At 39.1% G+C, this 20,776-nt stretch overlaps 1 protein-coding gene and 1 pseudogene across 2 annotated transcripts in view; one reads left to right on the top strand and one right to left on the bottom strand.

Moving 5' to 3' along the window:
* Maged1 (MAGE family member D1) overlaps positions 1 to 20,776 on the bottom strand; it is a 67,907-nt gene that overhangs the window by 26,497 nt on the left and 20,634 nt on the right. The gene's annotated exons all lie outside the window — the stretch shown is intronic.
* Positions 7,739 to 7,840, top strand: LOC125344453 (annotated as a pseudogene).

The following is a 20,776-nucleotide window of genomic DNA, read 5'->3' as shown; positions in this document are numbered from 1 at the left end:
CACACAGACTGGCTTTTACCAAAGCACAAAGAAAATAGAACCATCCTAGATTCCTGCTTCCCTATCAGTTTCTCCTATAAATCAGTAAATCCTAATTTCTTGCAAAGATATCTTTTCTTTTTCTTTTCTTTGGTCAGTTGTGGGACTTGAACTCAGGGCCTGTACCTGGGCTGTACCTGGGCTCTTCAGCTCAGGGCTAGAGCTATGCCACTTTGAGCCATGGCTCCACTTCCAGTTTTTGAGTGGTTAATTGGAGATAAAAGTCTCATAGTGACTTTTTTTCCCCCTCTGAGCTAGCTTCAAACCATTATCCTCACATCTCAGCCTCCTGAGTAGTTATGATTACAGGTGTGAGACACCAACACCAAGCAGGATATTTTCTCATTTAACTGCTATTATCTTCACCCAGATTTGAACATTTCTTCTCCACTTTAAACATCACATGCTCGTCCACAGGGTTTTTCTAAAAAGCAAATCTGACCCTACCTTAATTCCCTAATTAACATTCCCAAGTATCTCCTCACTGTTCTAGGTATAACATTTATGGCTCTGAATAACCCCATCTCCAATCTCTCTTTTTGCTGATATTATTACTATTATTATTATCATTAAGAACTTGTACAAAGGGACTTCAATTAAACATGTCAGTTTATGAGTCCAATGCATCTTGCCCCTAATTCTTTCCTTTTTTTTGCCAGTCCTGTGGCTTGAACTCAGGGCCTAAGCACTGTCTCTGGCTTCTTTTTGCTCAAGGCTAGCACTCTATCACTTGAGCAACAGCACCATTTCTGGCTTTTTTGTTTATGTGGTGCTGAGGAATTGAACCCAGGGCTTCATGTATGCTAGGCAAGCACTCTACCACTAGGCCACATTCCCAGCCCCCCTAACTCTATCTTACTATGGCCTCTCTACATTCCAGTCACACTATGCTTCTCTAACACATGACATACTGTTGTTTTAGTTACTTGGGAAACAGAGGTCAGGAGACAAAAAGTTTGTGTAACTCTAGTCCAATAAACAAGCTGGAAATGGTGTTCATGTCCGTAAGCCCAGCTATGTGGGAGACACAGGTATGAGGCTTGTGCTCACAGGCAAAAGAAAGGCCCTATATGAAATAAAATGTGCTTTTACTCATGGTGCTACTGCTTGGCCCTAATAGTTTCCAGTAATATTTACATAATTGTTAAGACAACATAAGCATTCACTTGTTTCTAGAAGTACCTTCTATCCAGTAGAACGAACATTTCTCCTTTGTGCTTTTTTCTTTTCTTTTCTTTTTTCTTTCTTTCTTCTTTCAGTTTTAGAGGCAGTACTTGCCCACACCTAGAAATTCAGTTTTTAAGAACCTCTAACTTTTTCCTTGATGGTCTTCGAATGCAATTCCCCTACCTATGGTGCCTGTGAAGTTGGTATTGCAGTTATGCATTACCATGTCCAGCCTATTTTTTGAGATTTTTTGCTTTCTTTCCTCCAGTTTTGTCCAGGCTGAACAAGAACTTCAGTCCTACTTAAAGTGTGAGGCCCAATGACTATCTTCAGTTTTATCTCAATTTTAAAGATGAAGAAAGTGATGAGTGCCCAATATTTTAGTTAATAACTTGTGGAACTGAGACTCGATGCAAGTTTTCTTGACCCACCTGGCTCCTGTATTTGCCTCTGTAATGAGATGCCTTGTGGATACTCATCAAAGTTCTAAACTATCCTAACACCCTATAATTAAACTTTTTCTCTAACCCTTACCTATATCCTTTCTATTTCTCACTTCTCAGAGGATTGTTTCTTGTAGCTACATGTTTTTAGTGCTTCTAAAATTCAGCTTGGAATTTATTTTGCTCCTTTCAGGGAAAAAATCCTGCAGTTGCAAAGAAAATAAAGCTTTATGGTCAGAGTGAAATTACTAAATGGCCCTAAATTCAGTTCCAGAAAGTGGAGTAATGTTTCATTTGTCAAAGTAAGTTAGAAATGGGATAAGGATCTCATGAAAAAAAGTAGAGAAATATATGTTACATGTATCCAATGCCTAACGTATAAAACTGTAACCTCTCTGTACATCAGTTTTATGATAAAAACTTAAATATATATATATATATATGTTCCACCAATAGGATTAAATCCAAGGATGAATAAGTACAATGGACCATTTAGCTGTTTCCTAAAAGAAGGAAATCCTAAAATCCAGAAACAAAAAATTACCTAGAATAGGTTCAAATACCAATATTACCACTTACTTGCTATATAAACTTGAGCATTTCCTCTACAGTTTAAAATAAATAAAATCTATGAAGGGTAATGAGAAGTTCTCAGATTCAACCTAACCTAAATCTAAAATGTAAGGAGTCTCAGGTGCATTTCTTGGTTCTGATAAATGCCTGCTAGAATATAGGACAAATTCTCAGGTGGAAAACAATGTTTTAAAAAATTAAGTGAAAGAAAAGTAACACCTATGTGTGTGTGTGGGGGGGGGGTGCGCATGCGCTTGGCCGCACCAGTATTGGGGCTTGAAATCAATGCCTCAGGCTTTCTTCCACTTGGCCTTTTAGGTCAAGGCTGGCACTCTACCAATTGAGCCACTCTTCACTTCTGACTTATTGCTGAGATACCAGTCTCTCGAATTTGTCCCATGAGCTAAGAATTACAGTCTTCAGATTTCAGCATCCTGAATAGCTAGCATTAGACATAGAAGACACCATGCTTCACAATACATACTTATTATAAAGATGGGGCCTGAACTTGGCCTGGGCACTGTCTCTGAGATTTTGTGCTCAAGGCTAGCAGTCTATCACTGGTGTGGGCCACCAGTATCTGACTGGCAATGTGTACTTTTACAAAAGGAAAAAATAAGGTGGAAACCCTCCTAGGAAATGGGAAGCATAGAGGTAAACTAGCAGCAATGCAACACTGACCTTAAGGTTATTTGTTCATTCCATATTTTGTGTGTGTGTGTGTGTGTGTGTGTGTGTGTGTGTGTGTGTGTGTGTGTGTGTGTGTTCTGGTCTTGGGGCTTGAACTCAGGGCCTGGGTGCTGTCCCTGAGCTTTTATGCTCAAAGCTAGCACTCTTATCACTGGAGCCACAGCTCCAGTGGAGGATAATTGGAGGTAAGAGTCTCATTAACTTTCTGGCTCAGGCGAGTTTTGTATCTTGAGCCACATATCTCAGTCTCCTAAGTAGCTAAGATTACAGATGTGAGCCACTGGAGCCCAGCCAATCCTCTCAATTTTAACCTTCATTCTGGCAGCTTTGACACACAGATTAATGCCCACAAGTTATACCATGGAAAAACTAATGGGAGACAGGTGCTCCTAGGCAAGAAGAGCCTAGAAGTAGAATAAATAGGAAGCAAATCCCTTTTGCAGCTCTAATTTTGGGTCATTTACACCGAAAACCTTGAGTTTCGACTTAGGTAAGAAGCAAATGAACATGTTCCACCACTTACAACAAAAACAGCCCTCTCAGAAACTTCAAACAATGATGATATCAAACAGAAAACTGTAAGGTAACTATATTTCATCTGAATAAACAAACTTGAAGGTATGTTGAAGCAAAGCGCTAGACCATAACAAATGGTAGAACATAGTTCAACCTAATCAAATATCCAGGGGCAAAATACAGCACTACAAATTAGACTTCAAGGACAGCTTTAATCAGCACAGTTAGAGAATGCTCGAATACTTAAACTCCCATTCACCACAAAAGGATTATGATCTTCCAAATGCCACTCGATAAGGCAAAAAATGCAGAATCTCACCTGCAATAAAAAAATCCTTTCACCTCTGCCACCATTTTTAGCAAGCATCACTGGGATCTAGACCTGTCCTTTCTTTAAAACTAGCTGATGAACTCCAAAGCCTAGCTTTACAAACGTGAATCTTTACAAGTAACAATATTAACCTCAGATATAAAAATTTGGTACCTTCCACTCTGCGGCTATACAGGGTTAGAAACTATTTTGTTTCATGATTCTTTCAAATAATCTTAAAAAGGTGTTAAAAGCTTGTAATCCTAGCTACTCAGGAGACTGAGATCTAAGGATCATGGTTCGAAACCAGCCCAAACAGCAAACTTTAATTAACTACCAAAAAGCCAGAGGTAGGGCTGGGGATGTGGCCTAGTGGCAAGAGTGCTTGCCTCGTATACATGAGGCCCTGGGTTCAATTCCCCAGCACCACATACACAGAAAACGGCCAGAAGTGGCGCTGTGGCTCAAGTGGCAGAGTGCTAGCCTTGAGCAAAAAGAAGCCAGGGACAATGCTCAGGCCCTGAGTCCAAGGCCCAGGACTGGCCAAAAAAAAAAAAAAAAGCCAGAGGTAGAGCTATGAATTAAGTGGTAGAGTGCTATCCTTGAACACAAAAGCTAAGGGGCAGCACCCAAGCCTTGAGTTGAAGCCTCAAAGCTGACACAAAAAAATAAAAGTTAAATTGATAAGTTTAACTGAATGTTAATTGTATTCTCCTTTACAATATGGCAATCTGTCAATATTCATAAATGTTACCAACTATTTATATCCTGTCATATCCTGTTACTATAGATCTTGCTTTGCTTTTTGCTTATACTGTTTAAAGAACCATTTTGTAAAACCTTCATGAATATAAATTGGTGCCTATTCAATGACCTAAAAAAGAAATAGATAATTCTGATTAAAGATCCTATTGGTAATTCATTAAAATGATGCAGTTGACAGAACAACTGCCCTCTCCTAATGTCCACATCCTAATTCCTGTGAATGTTACATTACATGACATGGAATTTTGCAGATATGATTGTAGTAAAGATGAGAAATTATATACTGGTGGAACCAATGAGATTACGTGTGTGTGTGTGTGTGTGTGTGTGTGTGTGTGTGTGTGTGTGTGTGTGTATGCTGGTACTGGGGCTTAAACTGAAAGTCTAGGCACTGTCTCTTAGCTTTTATTCACTCAAAGCTGGCATTTTACTACTTGAGCCACAAGCTCCACTTGTTTTCTTGTGGTTAATTGGAGATAGGAGTTTCATAGACTTTCCTGTCCCGGTTGGCTTTGAACAATGATCCTCAGATTTCAGTCTACTGGGTAGCTAGGATTACAGGCATGAGCCACTGGCAACAGGCTTTCTTGGGTTATTATAAGAAGGAGACAATGAGCTGGAGGTATGGCTCAAGTAATAGGGTGCCTGCCTAGCAAGTTCAAGGTCCTGAGTTAAAAACCTAAGTTGAGCAAAAAAATTGGTATTTTTAAAGGACATGGTCTCCCTCCCTCCCTCCCTCCCTCCTTGATGGATCCATCAGGAAGAATAATATTCCATTTGCAGAAATTAAGTCAAGCTCAAAATGTGGAAATTAGATCTAAATTACAAGCATATACGAAAACATACACAAAGCCACATGCAGATAGATAGATACAGATTAAATAAAGTATGGTACACATAGGGGAGGATTCCAATAGTATATATAAGTCTTTGAGAAAATAACTTAAAGTTTAACAAAAGGAACAACAGGAAGCTAAAACAAGTTTTGTCAGAGAGGACTGGAGTAAAGGGGAGGGGTGTGGTAGATGAAGTCATAAATTTCAATGTATAAAATGTGAAAATGTAACCAGGTAACTTAAGGGGGTGTAAGTAGGGTTGGAAGAGATGGAGGAGAATGAATGATTGAAAGAGTGACATTCACAAAGACACACTGTATACATTAACATGTTCAAGTGAAACCCCTTTGCTTAACTACTTAAAGACTATATAAAATATAATGAAAATATATAAATAAAAAAGAGACAATGAAAGATGAAGTGTAAAAAGAGTGGATGCTATGTTGTTGATAGGGACTAGGTAGGGACTTGGGTAATCCTCAGGGCCAATAATGATGCTTTGGATATTAATAAAGAATCACATTCTGGACAGTTGATAGTAAAAGGATGATTTGTGACATAACTACTGGAGCCTGCAAGAAATAACATCCCAGATTACTCCCAACCTCTACTCCACTCTATCCCACTGCCAAACATATGGAAAAATATGTAACCCAGATTTCCATGACAGATCACCTCCATGTATACAGGACCCTAATAAAAGCCTGATGTCTTGGGAATCTCAGTGCAGATTACTCTTGGAGACTCCATGCCCACCCTTCCATCTGCAGGGTGCAGTTTTGCTTTGTTTTAACTTTGTTTCACATTAGCAAATATGTTCTTCTGTCTGTCCTTAAATTCTTCCTCTGATGAGACAAGAACTTTTGCCTTTTCCACCCACCCAGAGACCCCAATCTCATGATATATTTTGGCAAGCTAAGTCAAGGACTCAAAAGGACCCATAATAAGAAGCAGGTATTTATTATTATTATATCCTGATTCTGGTAAACTTGTTTCCTGATCAATAGTCATGCTCTGGGGAGGAGTTTATAATCTCACAAATAAGAATTTGAGGACACATAGAGAGAAGAAAAGATTATCAGTCAAACAAAGCAAAGATAGTCCACAAACTAGACATGGGTCTCAACACATCTGGTAACAGGTGCTATAACATCATGGATACAAATTGTGAAAAAATAGGCTAGGGTTTGGCTCCCTTTTGTTCTAACACGTGGTGCGTTCCATAATTATTGCTCTAATTGGTTTGTTTTTAAATCAATTGTACCCAGAGATTTCAAGGCTGGCCAGCTTACTAAATGCATGGGCTTTCCTTCAAAGAAGGGATAGATTCTGCACACATTTCTTTCAGGACAGATGGTCCATCTTTGTGATACATAAATAAATACTTTTTCAAGCATGTTTTATGCTCAAAGAGTAATTTTTGCTGATTAAGTGTCTTTTTGTAAGATTTCCTGGCTCTCTCCTAGAACATTGTAATCAACTGAGCCTTCAGGTTGGGGGGGGGGAGAGGGGAAGAGAGAGACAGAGATACAGAGAGAGAGAGAGGAGAGAGAGAGAATCTCTTTTTTCCTAAACTTTTAAACTAAATGTTGCAGTTTTGAGAGATTGTAAGGCATAAGCCATATAAAATAGTGCTTACATGCTTTTTCAAAGCTATTCATTAATATAGCATCTCTGAATTTTTGTTGTTTCCCATGACTCATTTCCCCTGATCTAATCTGCCTCAAACCTACCTTATTTCTTATCATTATGAGAGGAACACTTTTTAATTCTCATTCTGTACTATTATCTTAGAAAATTTGTACAACAGTGGCTTATTCCTCTGTTCTATGATTGGGAATACCAAAAAATTGTGTTCTAAATAACAACCACAGAGTTAACATATGAAGATTTTGTGAGCTTTCTCTCTGTCTTCTCACTTCTAAAATACTTGTTACTGAAAACCTTTTGAAAGTTTTATCTCAGTCAGTCCTACCTAGAAAAAATATTCTGAAATAATTAAACTCATGTAAGAACAAAGGAAAATCTGTACATTACCTGCAGCCATGAGGAGAGAGGTAATCTTAACTTGTTTTATTCTACCATGAATGCAATTTGGATTAAAAAACGAAATAAGGGGACTATCCCCTCTATCTCCTTCCTATTACTATGCTAGTTAAGTAAGATATTCCAAGAACACGAAGATACACCTTGGATCCTATATCCACCTAAAAGCTCTGAGCAGTGTCAGTGATATCTTCTTGCCACAAACACAAGACCATGGTTTACCACCTGTAAATCCTAGCAAAAGATCACAAATCAGGCCACTTACAGCTTTATATGTATGTGGTACTGAGGAATCAAACCCAGACCTTCATGCATGCTAGCCAAGCACTCTACAACTAGGACACATTCTCAGCATTGCTTCTCGGCCTTTTGGCTAAGATCAAGTGTAGTATCTGTTCAATTAGTTTTATGTCTACTAACAATATATTAAAACTATCAAGGCTTCTCCATCTTTATATAAAATAATATACATATTGAAACATTCCAAGATACAGAAACAAGAGACCTTGCTCCTTTATTTTTAGTTTTTATCTTTTGATGATTCTATCTTCTTCACTGTATGTATGCTATATTCAAGTGTACATCTTCAGAAGGGTTGGCGGGAGGGTATAGAATTAGAAGGAAAAAGTATGAGAAAGTGTATCAGTGGAGCTCACTGGACACGGATTAAAATGAACAATACAACTCCTGGGAGGAGGCAGGAGAGAGGGACTTGGAGAGAATGAGGGAACAGGAGATATTGTACGAAAGAAAATGTACTCATTTCCTGACTCATGTAATTGTGATCCCTGTGTACATCACGTCTATAATAACAATAAAGTAAATTAATTCTTAAAAACTATGTAGGCTTAATTGAGTGGCTGTGGCTCACACCTATTATCCTAGTCTCTGAAGAATCGGAGATCTGAGGTGGCGGAGATCTGAGGATTAAGGTTCAGTCAGCCTGGGCAGACACTTTTATGTCCAATTAACCAGCCAAGTAGAGCTCTGGCTCAAGTGGTACAGAATAAGCTAAGTGAGAGCCCTGAGTCCAAGCCCCAGCACACACAAAAAAGGGGGAAAAAGTTACTTAGGATTTTTCTATCCTACTTCTCAACTCTCATCCTCTCCAATTATCAATTACAAAGCCAACCAAATTACTGAGGTATTTGTTATAGCAGCAAGACATTTTTCAAGTATCAAAATGTGTTTTTTACTGCTCTTGTAACAAATTACAACAAACCTAGCTATTAATTTATTATAATACAATTCTAGAGGTAAGAAGTCTAAAACATCTTATTCTTGGCTTAAAATTAAAATGTTAGCAAGATTCTTTTCTGCTGTATGCTCTAGGAGAAAAGCTATTTCATTGTCTTTACCATCTTCCAAAGTTTCTTTCCATTGTTTGACTTATGATTCTTGCAGAAAACCATGGGCCCTCTTCTCAGATCTGTGTCTGTTTCAGATCTCAGTGTAACTTTCAACCTCCTACTTCCATCTTATAAAATACTGAATCTCCTCCGCAAGTCCCATCTAATAAGGGCATTAACAAATTGTGGGAATGACAATACAGACATCTTTGGGTGGTCATTATTCAAACTTCCATATAAATAACTTGGGAACAGAGACAGGGGTAGAGTCAGAAACCACACTCTGGCTCACATCGGAGGGACTAGCAACAAAAGTTTAGTTTTTAATTTACAATAAACATTTGCACTAAGGTTCTTCTCCAAGAAAATGGAACCTGAAAAAGACACACATAAAATCTTCATAAAGCCTGGAGCACCAGCTGATGCTTGTAATCAATCCTACCTACTCAGGAGGCCAAGGTTGATCTGAGCATCATAGTTCAAAGTCAGCCCAACCAGTCAAACCATGGCTATTTATCACCAATTAACCAGCAAAAAGCTGGAAGTAGAGGTGTGGCTCACGTGGTAGAGCACAAACTATGAGGTGGAAGAGAAGCTGAGTGAAGATGCAAGGCCTTGAATTCAAGGCCTACACACAAGAAAAAAAAATGTTACAAGGCCAAAAGTTACTGCTTTATGAATGCTTAGTATATCATTGTAATATCATTGGTATATCTCAAGGGCTGTGGGTATAGCTCAGTACTGGGTAGAGTGCTTGCCTTGCATTCCTGAGAGCCAGAGTTCAGTTCCCAGCAGATAAGACTAAGATGACTTCACTGGCTAATTCTACCAGCGATTAAGGAAAAAATAATTCTGCATGAACTTTCCCACAAATTTTAAGAATGAGTTTGTACTAGAATAATAATTTCATATATTTCAAGTGTATATATAAGTAGTACAAGTCAAAAGAAATGCACACAACTGACAACTGTTCAATTTGAGAGGGTTTCAATTTCCTGTGATAATTAGGTTGTGATGAGTGAGGAGAATCATACAGGAGTTGTGATGTTTTTATCTAGGCAATAGATGAAAAAATGTTCACTGATATTGGTCTCTATAACTTTCTGTACATATTAGCAATTTATAATGTTAAGAATTCAGTTTCTAATTCATAAGCTGCTTCTTAAATATCATAACTAAGGAAACTGTCTCAAATAAATCTGTGTGTGTGTGCGTGTGTATATGTGTGTGGGTACCCACAGGAGGCTTGAACTCAGAGCCAGGGCTCTTAGGGTTTTTTTTTCTCAAGGCTATTGCTCTATCACTTGTAGAATAGCTCCACTTCCAGCCTTTTGATGATTAACTGGAGATAAAAGATAAAAGTCTCCTGGACTTTCCTTGCAGAGCTGGCTTTGAACAGCAATTCTCAGATATCAGCTTCCTGAGTAGCTAGGAGCCACTGGCTCCTGGCTCAGATAAATCCTCAATTGCTTATGTTCTGCAAGTTTTAATACTCAAGGAGAAAAAAATACAGTTACTTTCCTAGTGCCAGTGAAACGAGTAGGTGACCTGTGTTCAAACAAGTTGTTTCACTTATATAGGCTAAAAACCTTCAAATATAATCTACTTCTAGAATTAAAACTTTATTGGAATAAAATGACTGCCATAAAAAGTAATGACAGCCAAGCAGTGGCTTACATCTGTGATCTTAGCTACTCAGGAGGCTGAGATCAGAGGACCGCAGTTTGAGGCCAATCCACACAGAAAAGTCCATGAACTCTATCTCCAATTAACCAGGAAAAACCCAGAAGTGTTATGGTTTAAATGCTAGGTGTCAGCCTTGAGTTGAAAAGCCAAGTAAAAACATGAGGCCCTAAGTTCAAGCCCCAGTATGGTAAACAAAAAAAGTTAAAAGTGGAATTAAATTGTATATCTTTTTCTAAAACTAAAAAGGCAAAATAGTATGAGCTATTATCTAAAAAAGTTTGGTTAGCTATTGCTAGGAATACTTTAGTATTTTAAAATAATAATTGAAAAGTAACTCATATGACATTTGAGAAGTAGAGGAAAGGGAACCATATTGATGTTTTTAGTTGGTGAACAAAATTTTGTGTGCAGCTATTAAAATAATTAAGTTGACTACTGTAAATTTTCCATAATTATGTGTAAGTCACTAGTATAGATGTGTATGTCTTAAAATTATTTGTACACATGTGCATATAAGGTACACCAAAAAGGGGATATCCATAGTACAGAAAGTATATAGCAAAGCAATTCTACTCTAATAATAAAGTTGTTTGACATGTATTTTGTTATGAATAGTTTATCTTCCAAATGATATTTTGTTCATTTCTATTCTAGAATGTAGGCAATAAAATGTAGACAATAGGGCTGGGGGGTAAGGCCTAGTGGCAAGAGTGCTTGTCTCGTATACATGAGGCCCTGGGTTCAATTCCCCAGCACCACATATACAAAAAACGGCCAGAAGTGGCACTGTGGCTCAAGTGGCAGAGTGCTAGCCTTGAGCAAAAAGAAGCCAGGGACAGTGCTCAGGCCCTGAGTCCAAGCCCCAGGAGACAATAAAATGTAAGTAATAAAATGTAGATAAGTAATACAAGTTTTATGCAGCTGTGTGCTCCTGGCTCACACCTTTAATCTTAGCTACTCAGAGTCTGAAATATGAGGATCGTGATTTGAAGCCAGCCTAGGCAGGAAGTCTGTGAGACTTACCTCCAATAAACAACTCAGAAAAAGCCAGAAGTGGTGCTGTAACTCAGGTGATAGAGCAGTAGCCTTGAGCAAAAATGCTTTGGGACAGCACCCACGCCCTAAGTTCAAGCCCTAGGACTCCCACAAACACACAGACACACAGACAGACACAGAGACAGACAGACACACACACAGATGGTGCTAACTTGACTGCCTGTGCTCAGCTTTAAGAATATTTTTACTGTAAAAGTGATGTACAGAGGGGTTACAGCTACATAGGTAAGGCAATAAGTACATTTCTTTTCAAACAGTGTTACCTCTCCCTTGTTTTCTCCTGCCTACCCTTCCCGTCCCACCAAGAATATTCTTAAAAGAATGCTAGTGAAGGGGGGAATGAAGAGTTAAAAGTAAACCCCATTTTCAGGCAGCCCCCCTTTTGTTGTCTGAGCAAACCCAGGGCAAGCTTATTAGGACCCAGCCGGTCAAGAACTCTAACTGCCTGGGAATGCTTAACTCTAACCGCCCCTAGAATGCCTCGAACCCTGAGCCAATCAGATTTGTACCCGTAATCTTGCTTCCTTGAACACCTGATTGCTGTAACTTTGTGTGTTTTTTTGGCCTCTTTAAGCTCTGTGTAATCGCAGCTCAGGGCTGCCTCCTAACCTCCGCTGTGTTGGTGGGTAGGACAAGTCCCGGGCCGAGGCCCCACTTGAATAAAGTCTTGCCTTGCTATTGCATTTCGGAATGTCTGAGTCTCGGTGGTCTTCTTGGTGGTGGTTTTGTGACTTGGCATAACAGCTAGTAGGGGGCTGGGAATGTGGCTTAACGGTAGAGTGCTTGCCTGGCAGGCATGAAGCCCTGGGTTCGATTCCTCAGCACCACATAAACAGTAAAAGCTGGAAGTGGCACTGTGGCTCAAGAGGTAGAGTGGTAGCCTTGAGCAAAAAGAAGCCAGGGACAGTGCTCGGGCCCTGAGTCTAAGCCCCAGGACTGGCAAAAAAAAAAAAAAAAAGAATGCTAGTAGGCACCAGCAGCTCATGTCTGTAATCTTAGCTACTCAGGAGGCTGAGGTCTGAGGACCGTGGTTTAAAGACAGTCTGGGCAAGAAAAAAAATCCATGAAACGCTTATCACCAATAACTGCCCAAAATCCTGAAGTAGAGCTGAGGCTCAAGGGGTAGAATACTACTAGCCTTGAGCAAAAAAAGCTAAAAGATAACACCCAGGACCAGCACAATCAGTAAATAAATTAAAAAATCCAAGCAATATAAATTTTTGAATTTTAAAAATTCTTAATGTAAGAGGTAATTGTGTAAAGTAGTACTACAATCTACTAGGTGATTATAGCATATAAATAACTGAAATGAATGACAGCAATGCAATGCGAAGAATTGGGAATAGTTTTTTGAAAGCTATTGAGACTACACATGAAATAACATAATAATATTTGAAAGTAGACTTAGACTACTAATAAATAACAAATAAATAATAAAATAAATATGTTGTAAAAATAGAGTAAACACTCAAAATTTTAAGAAAAGGAAGTATAGATTTCCGGGAAGACAGCGGAGGAGCAGCAGAGCCCTAGCCGAGCTCCCTCTGACTTCGCAGTTTTCTCACACCATAGAAACTTTTACTCCTAGATAGACAGCCAGAGTAAGTTCTAACAGTTCAGGGATTCTGGCCAGAAAGGAAAAATCAACTTTGCTCGTCTGAAAACACAGATTTGAGCTGCGGGCGGCATCCTGCCACCAAGCTAGTGCCGGCACCAGCACAGCGACCCGCACTCCACGCGGCTAAAGCACACAGCGTAGACCAGGAAGAAATCCTCCAGACAGCGGCTGAGCACAGACAGGCTGAAATAGCCCCCTGCCCAGGCAGGAGGCACATCCTGGGCTGCAGCTTAGCCAGAGGTGCCCCGCCCTGCCCGCCAGAATTTCTAAATTTAAAGTGAAAGCAGCGAGCAGCTACCAGCAGCACCTGACGGGAGAATAAACAGTTCCTGAGACAGATAAACGGCCCCCCGTCACAGAGGAAGCCCAATTCCCAGCCTGAAACAGAGCTGCATTCCATAGCCACCTCCGCCAAGAAGGCCACCCGGCCCAGGAGGGAGGAACTTCCCCAAGGCAAGCAACTCTCAGCCGGGTAAACCAGGCCAGAGGTGCCTAGCCCTGCTGAGTCCACAGCCTATTAAAAGCAATGCGTTAAAGGCCTAGGTCCCACAGCAGACAGAGGAGCCATGGTTCCCAAGATGCTCACGTCCCCATCTACAGAGGCCGTCCACGGCCTACCTGCAAGCTGTGCAAACCACAGAGACGCAGGACTGCACCAACAAGGGAGAAGGGTCAGAGCAGATCCACCCCGCGCAAACTGAAAGCAAGTCAAACCAGCCAATCAGGAAAATAGACTGCAGACCATCGCAAGGAAACCAGAGACTGGGGAAAGACCACCCAAACAATGAGGACTCCTTTTTTTTTTCTTTTCAAACATTTTCTAACTTAAAAAAAAAAGATTTTTTTTAAATTTTTTCACTTCTGAAACGTCATTGGTTTTTTTGTTTTCCATTTTTACCTGTTTGTTTTATCAAGCCTTTTGTTTGTTTGTTTTGGTTGTTGGTTTTTATGGTTTTTTTTTCCTTTTTATGTTTTCCTATTTTAAATAATTTTTCTCTATTTTGTGCATCTGTCTTCTAGTATTTTTACTTTATTTCTCTCTTTGTGTTCTCTTTCTTTAAAAATTACTTTCCTATGAATAACACCTCCACACTTTTCTGCTAACTCTCCATTGTGTATCATTTTAACCTTGTTCTCTCTACTGATTCTACTCTTCTCCACATTTCCAAATCACTGGAACTAAACCAAAATCACCACCCCCTCCCCCAATACATTTTACTCTATTCTCTTTACTACATCTAATTTACCCTCCTGACTTACTGCCTGGACCTACAGGTTCCATTGACTCCTGATTATAGGATAGAGGGTATTCCTGCTTAATCCGAGTGAATCAAAGGGGTTCATAGAGAAAGCCAGTCCTAAAAGAACTTAATATAAGAACAGGAATTGCTTATAGGGTTATAACAGTAAATAAATAACTACTGAATACAGGGCCCAGGATCGGTTGTTATATTGAAATTGTATTCTTTAGGAACACCAAATCTAACTTTATAGACAGGTATACAAGGTATCTATATATAATTGTGAACTTATAAGATTTACACAACAGTGCTAACTAAGGGCTGCTTTGGGTCTTAAACAGTGCTCACAGGTGCTTGTAGATTGGCATTCCCAATCCAAATGGGCAGAAGAAAGACAAGAAAGATGGCAAACAATGTAGTCTTTTCTCCCACTCAAAACAAGCAGGAAATCGAGCAGTCAATCAAAGACATAGAAGAGAGCCCCCAAAATGCTCTACAAAGTCTACTGATTAACATGATAAATGAAAAGTTTGAATCTCTTCAGTCAATTATTCTAGAGACTGAGGAGGCAAAGCAAAAATTATTGGAGAATTTCATGGCCTCAACAAATAAAAAGATAAATGACCTTCAACAGTCACATTAAAAGATAGGTAGCCAGGTAAAAGATTTGAGAGACAGCACTCAAAACCAAATTAATGAAGTAAAGAAGTCCATGCAAGACCTAAGAGATGATATGGAAATCATCAGGAAAGAACAGTCACAAGGAAAAGAGATTTGAAATCAAGGAGCTAGCCTACAGTCCCGACTAACTGAAGCAGAGGATCGAATCTCAGGAGCTGAAGATTCCCTAGATTCTATGGAGAAAGATCAAAAATCAATAAAAATCCAGTCTAATCAACAAAACAGATCGCTACAGGAGATTCAAGACACGATCAGGAAGCCCAATTTAAGGATAATAGGTATTGAGGAAAACTTGGAGAAAGAAGTTAATGGGATAGGAAACCTATTTAACAGAGTATTAGCTGAGAACTTCCCAAATATACAGAAGGAAAGGCCTATACAGATACAAGAAGCATTTAGAACCCCAAACCGACCAGACCAGAATAGGACATCCCACCGACACATTGCGATCAAAACAAGATGAGTAGACTACAAGGAAAGAATCCTTAGAGCTGTTAGGGAGAAGAAAACAATCACATATAAAGGAAAAGCAATCAGAATTACCCCAGACTTCTCAGCAGAGACCATGAAAACAAGGAGTGCCTGGAATGAAGTATACCAAACACAAATAAAAATAACTGTCAACCAAGAACTCTGTACCCAGCCAAACTCTCCTTCATAGCTGAAGGTCAAATAAAAGTCTTCCACAGTAAGGAAAAACTGAAACAATGTATCTCCACCAAACCAGCTTTACACAAAATCCTTAAAGATGTACTATACAGGGAAAATAATCAAGATCCCAATACAGGCAGAGAAATGAACCCTAAATAGTTAACATCAGATCAAGAAATGGAAAGACACAGCTTTTAACAAGATAGTGATAATGAAAGGAACAAACGATCATCTCTCAAACCTCTCAACATTAATGGACTTAATTCTCCAATCAAACGACATAGGCTCATAAGTTGGATCAAAAATCAAGATCCATCTTTCTGCTGCCCCCAAGAGACACATCTATCTAGCAAAAGTAAACATCTTCTAAAAGTAAAAGGATGGAATCAAATCTATCAACCAAATGGCCCCCATAAGCAGGCTAGAGTTGCAATTCTAGTATCAGACAAAGTTGACTTCAAATTAAAAAAGGTAAGAGACAAAGAAGGTTACTACATACTAGTAAAGGGATCTCTCCTACAGGAAAAAATAACCATTCTAAGTATCTACACACCAAATGCAGGAGCACCCAACTTCATCAAACAAAAACTACCGACTCTAAAAACACTGATAGACCCAAACACATTGATAGTTGGGGACTTTTAACACTTCAATATCACCTCTGGACAGATCAACACGCCAAAAAATGAACAAAGAAACCACAGAACTAAATAATTGCATAGACCAACTAGACTTAACCGACATCTACAGACTATTCCACCCAGTAAGTATGGAATACACATAATTCTCAGCAGCACATGGAACATTCTCCAAAATAGATCACATCTTAGGGCACAAAGAAAATCTGTACAAATTCAGAAGTATCAAAAACATTCCCAGCATTCTCTCAGACCACAATGGAATAAAATTAGAGCTCAACTCAAACAGCAACCACAGAAAATCCTACAGTTCATGGAGACTAAACAACACACTGCTGAACCCTCAGTGGGTCATTGAAGAAATTAAAATGGAAATTCAATTGTTTATGGAATTCAACCAAGATGAGGACACAAAGTACCAGCTCCTTTGGGACACAACAAAGGCAGTGCTCAGAGGAATATTTATATCTCTGAGTGCATACACCAACAAACTGGAGAAACAGCAACTCAGTAATTTAAGGAAGCATCTTAATTTCCTTGAAAGAGAACAAGCCAAACCCCAAGTCAATAAACGGAAACAAATAATTAAAATCAAATCAGAATTACATCAATTAGAGATGAAAAAACCATTGAAGAATCAACAAAACAAAGAGTTGGTTCTTTGAAAAAATCAACAAGATAGACCCCTGGCAAACCTGACCAAAAAAACGATGGCAGTACACTCAAATAAACAAGATAAAGAGATGAAACAGGTAACATCACCACAAAAATAACCGAAATTCAGAAAATAATAAGGGACTATTTTGCAAACCTTTATGGCAACAAATTCGAGAACCTGGAAGAAATGGATGATTTCCTAGAAAAAATTCATATCCCCAAACTTAACCATGAAGATTTATAGCTTCTAAACAGACCCATATCCAGTATTGAAATAGAAACGGCAATAAATGATCTCCCATCCAAGAAAAGCCCAGGTCCAGACGATTCACTGCAGGATTCTACAAGGCCTTCAAAACAGAACTCACACCAATATTTCTCAAATATTTCTCAATGAAATTGAAAGAGAACGTTCACTACCAGACACATTCTATGAAGCCAGTATAACCCTCATCCCAAAACCAGGCAGAGACTCATCACGGAAAGAGGACTATAGACCAATTTCCCTGATGAACATAGACACAAAAATTCTCAACAAAATTCTGGCCAATCGACTTCAACAGGTCATCAAAAAAATCATACACAACGACCAAACTGGATTCATCCCAGGGATGCAAAGTTGGTTTAATATACGCAAGTCAATTAATGTAATCCACCACATCAACCAGAGCAAGGTAAACAACCAAATGGTTTTATCTCTGGATACGGAAAACGCATTTGATAAAATCCAGCACCCATTTATGCTAAAAGCCCTGGAAAAACTGGGATTCCAGGGAACATTCCTGAAAATAATCAAGGCAGTTTATGAAAAACCAACAGCAAGCAAACTCTAATTGGCGAAAAACTAAAGTCATTCCCTTCAAAATCAGGAACAAGGCAGGGATGTCCACTCTCTCCCCTGCTCTTCAACATAGTGCTAGAATCCCTAGCCAGAGCAATAAAGCAAGAAGAAAATATAAAGGGGATCCAAATAGGAAAAGATGAAGTTAAACTTTCGCTGTTCGCAGATGACATGATCCTATACCTAAAGAATCCCATAGACTCTACCCCCAAGCTACTAGAGCTGATCCAAAACTTTGGCAAAGTTGCAGGATATAAAATAAACACTCAAAAATCAACGGCCTTTCTCAATGCTAACGACCTGAAGACCGAGGCTGAAATCAGGAAAGCAACTCCTTTTGCAATAACCCCCCAAAACATAAAATACCTAGGAATAACCTTAACCAAAGAAGGGAAAGACCTCTTTGATGAGAACTTTAAAAGCTTGAAAAACGAAATTAAGTCAGAACTAAAGAAATGGAAAAACCTCCCATGCTCCTGGATTGGGAGGATTAATATAATCAAAATGGCAATACTGCCAAAGGCTATCTGCAAATTCAATGCAATACCCATTAATATCCCAACACCATTTTTTAATGAAATAGAGGAAGCAATCCAGAAATTCATATGGAACAATAAAAGACTTAGAATAGCAAAAACACTCCTAAGGAGAAAGAACAGTGCTGGAGGAATTACAATACCCAACTTCAAGCTGTATTATAAAGCTATAGTAATAAAAACAGCTTGGTATTGGCACCGGAACAGGCCTGAAGACCAATGGAACAGAATTGAAGACCCGGGAATGAACCCACAGAACTACGCCTACTTAATCTTTGATAAAGGAGCTAAAACAATAGTTTGGAAGAAAGATAGCCTCTTTAATAAATGGTGCTGCAAAACTGGCTCAACACATGCAACAAACTAAAACTAGAACCTTATATATCACCCTGCACCAAAATCAATTCCAAATGGATAAAAGACCTGGAGATCAAAACAGACACCCTGAAAACACTAAAGGAAGGAGTAGGAGAAACACTTGGGCTCCTTGGCACCGGATGGAACTTCCTTAACAAAGACCCAGAAAGGCTACAAATCAAACAAAGGTTGGACAAATGGGAATGCATCAAACTGTAGAGCTTCTGCATGGCAAAGGCGATAGCTTGCAAGATAAACAGAAAGCCTACAGACTGGGAGAAGATCTTTACTGGCCATTCAACAGACAAAGGCCTCATATCTAAAATATATGCAGAACTAAAAAAATTACCTTCCTCCAAAACAAAACCGCAAAGAACCAATAGCCCCCTCATCATGTGGCCGAAAGACTTACAAAGAGATTTCTCTTATGAGGAAATGAGAATAGCCAAGAGACATATGAAAAAGTGCTCTACATTACTGGCCATAAAAGAAATGCAAATCAAAACAACATTGAGATTCCATCTCACCCCAGTAAGAATGTCATATTGCAAGAAAACTAACAATAACAATTGTTGGATGGGATGTGGCCAAAAGGGAACCCTACTTCATTGTTGGTGAGAATGTAAACTGGTTCAGCCACTCTGGCAAGCAGTATGGAGATTCCTCAGAAGGCTAAATATAGAACTCCCCTATGACCCAGCAGCCCCACTTTTGGGTATCTATCCAAAAGACCACAAACAAAATCACAGTAATGCCACCAGCACAACAATGTTCATCGCAGCACAATTTTTCATAGCAAGAATCTGGAACCAACCCAGATGCCCCTCAGTAGACGAATGGATCAGGAAAATGTGGTACATATACACAATGGAATTTTATGCCTCTATCAGAAGGAATGACATTGTTCCATTTGTAAGGAAATGGAAGGACTTGGAAAAAGTTATACTAAGTGAAGTGAGCCAGACCCAAAGAAACATGGACTCTATGGCCTCCCTTATTGGGAATAATTAGTACAGGTTTAGGCAAGTCATAGCAGAGCATCACAAGGCCCAATAGCTATACCCTTATGAACACATAAGATGATGCTAAGTGAAATGAACTCCATGTTATGGAAACAATTGTTATATCACAGTTCTAACTACTTTCAACGTCCTATGTGTATCTGTAGCTTCTATTATTGATGATGTTCTTGTATCACCTTCCTGTGGTTGTACCTACACTATCTCTGTAATCTTATCTGAGTATATTGGAAACCGTGTTTACTGGTATTGAAAGTAGGAAATTCAAAGGGAATACCAAATTTGAGAGACACAGGGTAAAAAAAAGAGAAACAACTACAAAAGCAATACTTGCAAAACTGTTTGGTGTACGCGAACTGAACACCTCCGGGGGGGAAGGCAAAGGGGGGGGGTGGGAGGGGGGTATGAGGGACAAGGTAACAAACAGTACAAGAAATGTATCCAATGCCTAACGTATGAAACTGTAACCTCTCTGTACATCAGTTTGATAATAAAAATTTGAAAAAAAAAGAAAAGGAAGTGTAATTACATAATCTGATTCAGAATTATACCAAATGTTCTGTAGATATAAACTGGCTGTACATATATATGCCAAGGTCATTAGTTGTTTGACCAAGAATAACTACCATAACTCTAAAGAACAAAAAAGACTCATGTAATCTGAATTCAAGACTCTACAGCAGGATCATGATGGGGCAAACATTAATAGGAACCAAGAAAATAGATCCATATAAATATAATAAACTGTTGTTTTGTGCTAGTACTTGGGCTTGGACTGAATGACTGGGTGCTGTCCCTTCATTTTCCATTCAAGGCTAGTGATCTACCACTTCCTTGAGCCACAGCTCCATTTGTTTTGTTTGTTGGTTGGTAAACTGTAGACCAGAGTCTGATAGGTTTTCTTGCACTGTCTGGCGTCCCACCTCGATCCTCTGATTTCAGCCTCCTGAGTAGCTAGGATTACAGGCGTAAACTAGTGCCCAACCTCAATTGATATTTTTTTGGGGGGCGGGGGTTGTTTTTTCCAGTGGTGGGGCTTTAACTCAGAGCCTGAGCACTGT

The sequence above is a fragment of the Perognathus longimembris genome, chromosome 28 (genome assembly GCF_023159225.1).
Source record: "Perognathus longimembris pacificus isolate PPM17 chromosome 28, ASM2315922v1, whole genome shotgun sequence".
Classification (NCBI taxonomy): domain Eukaryota; kingdom Metazoa; phylum Chordata; class Mammalia; order Rodentia; family Heteromyidae; genus Perognathus; species Perognathus longimembris.
This window is presented reverse-complemented; position numbering and strand designations above follow the sequence as displayed.